Source organism: Etheostoma cragini, chromosome 11 (genome assembly GCF_013103735.1).
Source record: "Etheostoma cragini isolate CJK2018 chromosome 11, CSU_Ecrag_1.0, whole genome shotgun sequence".
Lineage (NCBI taxonomy): Eukaryota > Metazoa > Chordata > Actinopteri > Perciformes > Percidae > Etheostoma > Etheostoma cragini.
Window position 1 is genome coordinate 11137600 of NC_048417.1, and position 9252 is coordinate 11146851.

Genomic DNA, 9252 nt, shown 5'->3' on the forward strand with positions numbered 1-9252 from the left:
TCTTTATTCCTAAACTCAACCTTGAAAGTGTATCAGTGTGTGTGTGTGTGTGTGTATGTGTGTGTGTGTGTGTGTGTGTGTGTGGTGGTTGGGTGCTCCTCAGTTGCCTAACTATAGTCCCTCACCCAGAATTTCAAATAAGGTCATCGTCCCCGGGAGGCCTGAAGTCAAAGCCTGCCTTCTTCACCTGCCCTTTAACTCTCCTCATCGCGTCCTTTTCTTAATTTAACTCTTCACCTGGGTCCCATGATTGTTTCTTTCCTTTTACACCTGATCTTTCCCTTCATTCCTCCTTTGTTTATACTGTATTGGCTTACTCCTTTGGTTTGTTTTACAGATAAACACTTCCCAAAAAGAGCACGAACACCATGAAAAAAAAAAGAAATCACAATGACATAGCCTCTTTAGTTGTGCTTCTATTAAATATTCTCCTTAAATTAACAGTTGGCGCTCGTTCTGGTTTATGCTTTTGTTTTTGTCTTTGGCCTCTACAAAAAAGAAGTTTCCAGTAATGCTAGTGGGCCTTAAAACTGTAATTTGATTGGGGAAATTAATTTTATGGATTTGCAAACCTATACAAACAGAAATGGCATCATTAGTAGATAAGGCAGGTAATAAGTGTATTAAAGCTTGTTGTCTGTGTGTGTGCGTGTGTGTGTGTGTCTGGAGCAGCACAGATGCATATCCAATAGGACGCAGAGTGAGCAGGACAATAACACACAATTCTTATGCTAATCTAGGAGGCCATTAATGTTTACATTCAAAATCAAACATTCGCAAGAAATACATTCACTCCCTGCTAAACTGGGATAATTAGTTCCCTCTTAAACCCATATTCCATTAACTCAGGTGAATCCATCTGAATTTCATCAAATTTCTGCTTCATTTTGCATGATAATGTAATTTAAAAGCAAATGGCATTCCCACTGCTTGGGGAGCACCTATGAGAAAACAATATGTATAAAAGGCTTTTTGTTCCATTTTACATGTATCTGTAAACATTTAAAAGTGTTTCCCATAATTCAGCACAACTGATTTATGCATAAATTAAACTGTAAACAGCTTATTGGAGATTAGTGACTAATGTATTGAATTGAATCGTATTGTACTGAATGCTCCCTGCTGGTTTTCTGCACACTTTGTATATATGACACCTCCTATTACAATATGACCATGACGCTGTAAGGTTGATAATATGTGAATTTCCTCATTTGAAGGGGCATACATCTACAGAGAAACCATCATGTTTAGGTGTTTTCACTACTAAGGGGATGGGAGGAAAAATGGATGCAAAGGTCTATTAATCCACATACATTCACACGCAGGCAAATTCATGCTCACACAAAGCTGGCCAGTGGAAATCTGAACACTTCTTCCCCAGGAATAGTTCAGAAGCATTCAAAATTAAGAGTCCTCCAACTTTGCCGCACCAACACACAAAAGCTCAAACAGAAAACTTGGCTTGGGCAAGCCAGTTTTCCCATGGTGTTTGAACGTGCGTGTGTGCTAGAGAGAGTGTGTATTGTATTGTGTGCATGTGTGGCAGTAAGTATGTGCAGAGAGTGTGTATCGTATTGTGTGCATGTTTGGCAGTGAGTGTAATTTTATTTCAAAAACCTTAAAATGATCAAAATGCACCTTATTTTCCCCTCTTTATCCCCTTAATGCAATTTCTATGTTTTTATATAAAACACTCATGATTTAGATACACACACACAGACACACACACAGACACACACACACACACACACAGTGTAATGGATAGGAGCTGGCTGAGGGCGTCTGTCAGGGGCGACTGTTCTAATCAGAGCAGTGGGGAGAGAGATAAAGGAGAAAATAATGAGTGTGGCATCAGGCCTTTCATAGCGCAACAAAAGGCCACGGGATCAGATAGACAGACACAATGTGAAGAGGAGAGGAAGAGAGGGAGTGAGAAGAGAGAGGGAGGGATGGGACGAGGCAGAGCAAAAAGAGAGAGAGAGAGAGAGAGAGAGAGAGAGAAAGAGAGAGAGGGAGAGAGAGAAAGAGAGAGAGAGAGAGAGAGAGAGATGGACAAGGTTTGCTAATAAGCCTTCTTGCACTGTAGGTGATGTAGACAACAGTAGGCAACATTATGAAATGCAAGCTTATGTCTGGCTTCACTCGAAAGATGCCATCGAGTGGGGCGGATGGAAGTTTCTATGACAACATCAATCATTTCAGCAGAGCAGTCCTTCAGCGGGAACTGATTACAAATGCATTTTCCGTACACATCCTTCCATTTTCTCTCTCAAAATACTTTGTCGGCCTTGTGCCCTCTTTCTTCCTGCTGATTAGTGCTGCTTCCTTTGCTATGTGTGTGATCATTTCCAGTCATCCTTTGATTATTAATGCTTAATTTACCCAGATTACCCTCCTTTGATTATTAGTGCCTAATTTAGCCTGATGACTTCAATCATGAGCTAGTACCCAAAACTGAAAGCAAACAACCTCAGTGGTATTCCGATGTACCGATACAGCCTCTTCTACAGATCATGATACTGTTAGGAGAAGCCAGCGGGCCTCTTAGTGTTAAGTCCGTGCCCACGTTTTAACCAAACTCCTATCAAACTTTAAAGAGAAAAGAAATACTAATTAGAAACCGCAAGCTAGGAGAAATGAGCAGGCAGACTCAGAACAGAAAATCCTATTCAGAGACTTAATGAGCTTGTCGAAGCTGAATAATTGATTTCTAATTCTAGCCTGCAGCTGTTGACCCAACCAGGGAGTGTTTTCAATGGAGCTGAAATATGTTGCGCTCTGACTTGGCACTGTTGGCGTTCAGTAGGCAGAACCATTACCAAATACCCTCATGTCTACCTCACACTTAAAGGTTTTATTTAGACTCAGACATAAAGTTTTCACATTTAATTATTTGATATCAGTGCACAAACAAACAAAATCGGGCTCTCCCTTTGAGATTCATCACAAGTAATTCCCTTGACAACTTAATCCCCCTCCAGATCTTGTTTACTATTTTAGACTGGACACAATTTAATGAAAGGCTGTTTGATTTGGAGCTGTGAAAGCCCAGTGAGGTAAACTCTCCCAGAGCATAAAGCGTTGGGAACTACAGTCCATATCAGATTTTAGGTGTTTTATGTTTCGCTCATTTGCCGCGGAGTGATTCTTTGTTGCCCTGCGTGGACGATCATATCCTGGGGGCTCTGGGGCAGGAGCAGCACAGAGCACCCTGTGTGTGAACCACAGCCGCCTAGCGTCCCTGTAAGATGACCTCACGGAAAATAGGCCTAATTATTGCCGTGAAAGCCCATGCTATCATATTCTGCCAGATCAGTCACTACATAGGAGAAAGGGGGGGAGAAAAATTAACAGAAATATATACCACCGTGCTACCAAACCCCCACTAAACTTGGCCCATTTATTTTTAATACCCTAATCAGCAGGTCCCAAAGGGGGCTCGGCTCTCACTCACCCGCACAGACAGACACAGGTGAGTACAGGTAAGGCAGCAGGGAGAGAGGAGGTGGTGGATGGGGAGCAGAGAGGCAGGATTGATGTGAGAAGCAGTGGCTTTAATGGGAGTTTTGATCAACAAATGGAAATTTAGCTTATGGTGCATCCTGTTACCCTCTAGCAAAAACAATCATCAGCATCAGCTGAGCCACACACAACCTCTGTTTCAGGGAAATATACATTTTGCATTAAAACTTTCTTCCTGTATGGAAGACAGTAGATAAAGAAGTGGTGGAATAGAGAAGAGACAGGGGGCCTGGAGGACACTGTAATTACAAGATACAGAGTTTAAGGTAGACAGCAGTGATTAACTCAAGGACTGTCCTATTCCTGCAGCCATAGTTATTAGGGCTGGATCATTATATGATAGATTTCAGGGCTATTTGCCTGGTTTTGTTCCCAGAGACAGTATCACGATAGACACCCTGGGAATGGGACATACTACACCAATAGCTACCTCCGTGAGAAAAACACGGTTAATATCAATGCTCTGTGCCGAGCTGCGGATGACACTGATGTTTTTTACTTGCTTGCTTTGGCACCAGATTGTTAGGGATTACAACAAGAACAGAGAAAGAGTTTTCAGCAAAAGCAGGTTTAGACAATTACACAAAATGGTCAAAGGTCTTGTCTTGGTGTGGAATTACACTGTTCCTTTTAACTTTTTTGAAGCTTTAGTCAATTCACTAAAAAATAAAAAAAAATAAAAAAGTTTATTTCAACTTGAGTATAATATTTGTAGCTATTTTTTGTATTTAGTTACAATTGTGCTTAATAGGTTGAAAAAAAGAGTGTGCACAAGTCTTGTCTGTCAAGTTGTAAACAAGCCATTACAAGAAGAAAAAAAGGCAGGCAGCAAATCTATGGTGTACACTTGATATACAATATAAAAATGCATTACTGTTTGGTTGCCGATGGATTCAGCAAGTGTTGCGTTGAAGATGATGGCACGGCAGTTTCATGCAGTGCTGCTATGGGGATCAGCTGAGAATCACACACACACTAAGGGGTTACTATCCGCAGTGGAAAACGAAAAGAGAAAAGTACAGGTACTAAAAAAGTGTGTTGAGCTGTGTCATACACTGTAAGGCATTAGTTTCTTTTAACCATAACCACAATCTTCCTCAAACCTTAACCAAGTGGTTATTACTACCTTAACTCTAAGTAGTAGTTACAAAACGCTCACCATAAAGTTGTCAGATCATAAAACTGATTTCTGTTGTAACAGGTTTTTAGGGCAAAGACACAATGTTATCCTGTCGATAGTTTAGAAAACTCCCTGCTGGATTAACGAGCCCACGTCACTCTTTGGACTCGCGCATTTGCGCACATGTGCAACTTTGCCATTTCCTTTTTGCAGTTTGCTGCGGACATGAGTACAGCAGCTCCTAAAGTTGAACGTCACTTGTATAAAGCTTCTGTGTTGCCGTGTGAATTGAAAAAGTAAGGGCATAATTGTATGCCCATGCTGATGCTGCATGTATCTTTAATTGGGTAGTCAACATGACAGTCTTTTTCTTTGTTATAGTTCAGGATAGCATGCTCATGTCTACTGTAATGCTAGAAACCTACTGCAAAAATATCATTTGGAAACAATAGTAACTACTTTTATTCATGGATGCATGTTTGTACAGTGTTGTACATTTGTTAATTACAATCCCTCTGAGGATTAGTCCAAATGTTGCTCTCGCGATAGTGTTAATAATTGAATTGTTGTTGAATCATTTCACCGTGCCTTTAGGCCCCCAAGTCTATCACATGACTATTTGACCGGAATGCTACTGCTATGTTCCATTTGTGGTCTTAGAGCGGACTTCACAGATAGGGTTGTCAGATCAACCCTATGTTGTCTGGTTTCGGAGGGCATTTACAAACTTGCTGTTAAGTATGATAGGTCAAAACCAAATTCCATTTTGGGGACATCATTTAACAGTTCACATTCATTCGCATACATTTGGCTAATCTAGGTGTTTGTTTGAAAAGCTGTCTGCCTATTTGTGTTTCTTTCCCTGTCTGATTTATTTTTTAGCAAAGTTACCGTGTCCCCAGATCTCAACAATTAAATTGTAAAGTAGAAAAAAGAAAGAATGGCAAACGTTACAAAAACGCACAAATAGAGCGTTACTACAAATAGAGCCGGCATTTCTGCCTTTTGGTGTCATCAGGTTAGAAGAAGAAGAACTGCAACGATTAGTCGCCAAATCGCTGTCATTTTTGAAAACATCACCTTGGACTTAGAAGAAAAAGTTTTCCCTATTTTCAGCCAATTTTAGACCAAATACTTAATTCATTAATCGGGTGGCACAGTGGATCACTGGGTTTCCTCCCACCATAAAGACATGCATGCTAGGTAACTAGGACTGCAGTTGAAAATGAGTCGGCTGGCTAACACTGGCACATTTACAGAAATGTTGATTGGTGTGCATCGTCCTCATAAATAAATTCATCTTAAATTAATCTAGCCGATAATTGGCAGGGCAGATTAATCAATAATGAAAATAATAATTAGTTGGTGGTGGCTAGTTTGAAATTACAGTTTTGACCAGGATGGCCAAACAGAAACAAGTCTATATCTTTGACGTTCCACTCGGGATTGCCCCAGTGCCGCAGGACATTCTGCCAGATGCATGTCTTTTTGGCAAAGTCTGTTACCTTTTGCATTCTTTGTGTTGGAATTTTAAACTCCAGTGGATTTATAAAGGACCATGGTTAACTGCTCCTCAGATCTCTGCAGGGTAAAATGAGACTATCTGTCCAATTCGAGAATTCACTAACAGAACTTTTGAATGTACACTTACGTCCAATAAATGTTCTTTCCAGCAACTATTGTGCAGCGGCTCCGAAGAAATGGCAATCAACCAGAGCCCCTTTTTCTCCCATCCCAGAATGCTGTGTGGACTAGCCAGACCCTCCTCCGCTCCGCAGTGTGTGGATGGTCTGGCAAAGCGAGACTAGACAGAAACAAATACATAAACACTACTACTAACACATGGTACACACAAACAAACAAACAAACAACACACACACACACACACACACACACACACACACACACACACACACACACACACACACACACACACACACACACACACACACACACACACACACACACACACACATCAGGCAAGGGAAACAGGCTAATATGATTAATTCCACTGATTACAAAATCAGCCTGCTTGAGACAACTGTGTTTTCATTTGTGGGTTTCTGATTGTGTGTGTGTGTGTGTGTTTTTTGCTTTTTGCCAGGAAAGAAAAGAATACAGCAGTAGCCCTTGTAACCCAGCCCTGCCCTTCACCCCCAGTCCCTCTCGCTGTCACTGGCCATGTGTAGTGTGTAATAGGCACTGACAGTCGCTGCTCAGGTCAGTAACCCCGTGGCCCTGTCTAATTGAGGCTAAGGATCCCGGCTTGTCCTGCCATCTATAATTAACCACATCATCTGCAGCCATATGAAAGATTCAGCTGGACTGGGAGTGGCCGACACATGATCCTGCTGTTGGTGTTTACTGCTTGTGTGTATAAATGTGTGCGTGTCTGTGTGTGTTTGTGTTAATGTGTTGGAGCCACAGTGAAGAATCATCTCATTTAGCCAACAGGTGTTTGATCTATCTATCTATCTATCTATCTATCTATCTATCTATCTATCTATCATCTATCACAATTTATAATTTTCAGACACACTTATTACAGTGTCTTTGATGTTAACGCTAAATTAAAAGCCACCTGCATGGAGATCCAGTAAGTATTAGCCGACCAAATTTAAAGATAATCCCCCACTCTTTGGCATGACAGAAACTTGAAGTGTATTCTGCCCCTTCAGACACCTTGGCTCTGCCCTCCCCTGCCCTCTCCTCCTCCTGTTCGCTCAGCTCTCCCGGCTCACCCTACCCCACTCAGCTCCTCTCTCTTTCCTGTCGAAGCCTTTGAAATACGGCTTTCAAAATTGCTGCTTTTTGAATTAATGAATCATTTTTCGCCAGGTGTCGCTGGGGGAGGAGAGGGAGAAGAGGTTAGGTGGGTGGGGGCGCTAAGGCAAAGGGGAGGGGGCTAATAAATACAGAGTGGAGAGAGTCTCACCACTACCAATCCCTCCCTCCCTCTTTCCCTCCCTCGCCCAACACACACACACACACGCACGCACGCACACACGCACGCACACCTTTGGTTTCCTACCACAGCCCTCCACCCCCAGCCCTAGATGAAAGGCCTGGCTCGTTCCTGTACCTTTAATTTAAAGCTGAAAAGGAAAACGAGAGCGGGGGTGAAAAACACGCTTATGAATATGGAGAAAATTGAATGAGAACCGTCCCTTTGAATAAATCAGTATGAATGTCCCTTGGCCTTGTTGGGAGGAAGGTCGCATGAGACCCTTGGATATACAGATGGAGAGTGGCTTGATGGACCAGTGTGTGTGTGTGTGTGTGTGTGTGTGTGTGCGCACATGAATTATATGTCTGTTCTTGTCATGTGTATGCAGATGTTTTAGAAGTTTGGACTGCTCCTGAGGCTGTTATTGTCAGTTATTATGGTTAAATAACCATATTTTGATTATCATTAATGTGGAAGAGGTCTGATAACATCAACTTTGAAAGAAAAAAAGCAGAGGAGCTACCATGAGGTGGACTTATTCTTTGTCTATGAGACATAATAATTGATTACATCATAAGTTTGCCCCGTGGCAAATGAAGAAAGAAAGTACAGGCAAATGTCAATTAGTCACAAGTTGGTTAGTCTTTTAATCAATAAATTAATCGTCAGAAAATTAATCAGCAAGAATTTTTCTAATCAATTAATCACGCGAGTCAATGTATGGATGGATTTTTTGTTGGTTGCTTTTGGTTTTGGACTGTTGGCTGGACAAAATAAATATTTTAGAGAAGTCACCTGTGGCTTGAAAATGACACTTTTCAAATTCAAATTATAATGAAATTTTTCAATCAAAAAGATAATTAATAGATACAATAACAATGAACATAATCATTGGTTGCTAGATATGAGGGGAAAGCTCACTGTATATCATCATAAATATGTTAAATAATGTTAAAATATGTTCTGCAAAGTTCTGTGAACATAATCTTAACAGAATTAATTGGTCTCCGTGGACAGTAGTAACCGTAGACAAAATAAATAGAATACAAGGCTGTACCTCATTCAGAACTATGAATATTTTCCAACACATGCAAATGCTTTGAGATTAATAGATTTGATCATCTTCCAATAAGCAGCTGGAGTGCAAACACACAAGAAGATGGCTCTGCAGTGCATCGGCGTGAAACAATATCATATTGTAACCTTGATAAAATAAATCTTTTTTTAAGTTGCTTTGTATTTTGTGCTGAAATGAACAGAAGTGTGCAGAAGGGTGACACATCCATGGTTCAGTTGGTGCACGGCTGTTTAACTGCTAATAATGCTTTTATTGAGAGTTGTTCAGCACAAAATGATCCAGGGGAATTGAAAAACAGCCATTTGTCGATTTGACTGACAAAGTGATGATTAGACTTTCTGACAGATTATCTAAATCACTGATAATAGGGGCAGCTGTAATAGAATAAACCTAGTGGTTAATGTGTGATGTGTGCCGTTCTTTTTCCCTACTTGTCTGTCTCTATACTGTCAAAACTTTCGATAAAGGTGAAATGCCAGATTAATGTGGAGAATAAAAGCAACAATAACTGTTGTGGTTTGGGGTTTTTGTTGGGTTTGTTTTCCCGTTTCTGCCTCCTTGTGAATGTCTCAGTGTTTACCCAGG

The 9252-nt window shown here is 40.9% G+C and overlaps 1 long non-coding RNA gene across 1 annotated transcript in view; it reads left to right on the plus strand.

The window, feature by feature from the left end:
• The window catches only part of LOC117952468, a 10886-nt gene extending 5968 nt beyond the window's left edge, over positions 1 to 4918 (plus strand). The window contains exons 2-3 of the long non-coding RNA XR_004658419.1: positions 3208 to 3217; positions 4767 to 4918. This is a non-coding gene — a long non-coding RNA (uncharacterized LOC117952468). The remainder of the gene's footprint in view (positions 1 to 3207; positions 3218 to 4766) is intronic.
• The last annotated feature ends 4334 nt before the right edge of the window (positions 4919 to 9252 follow it).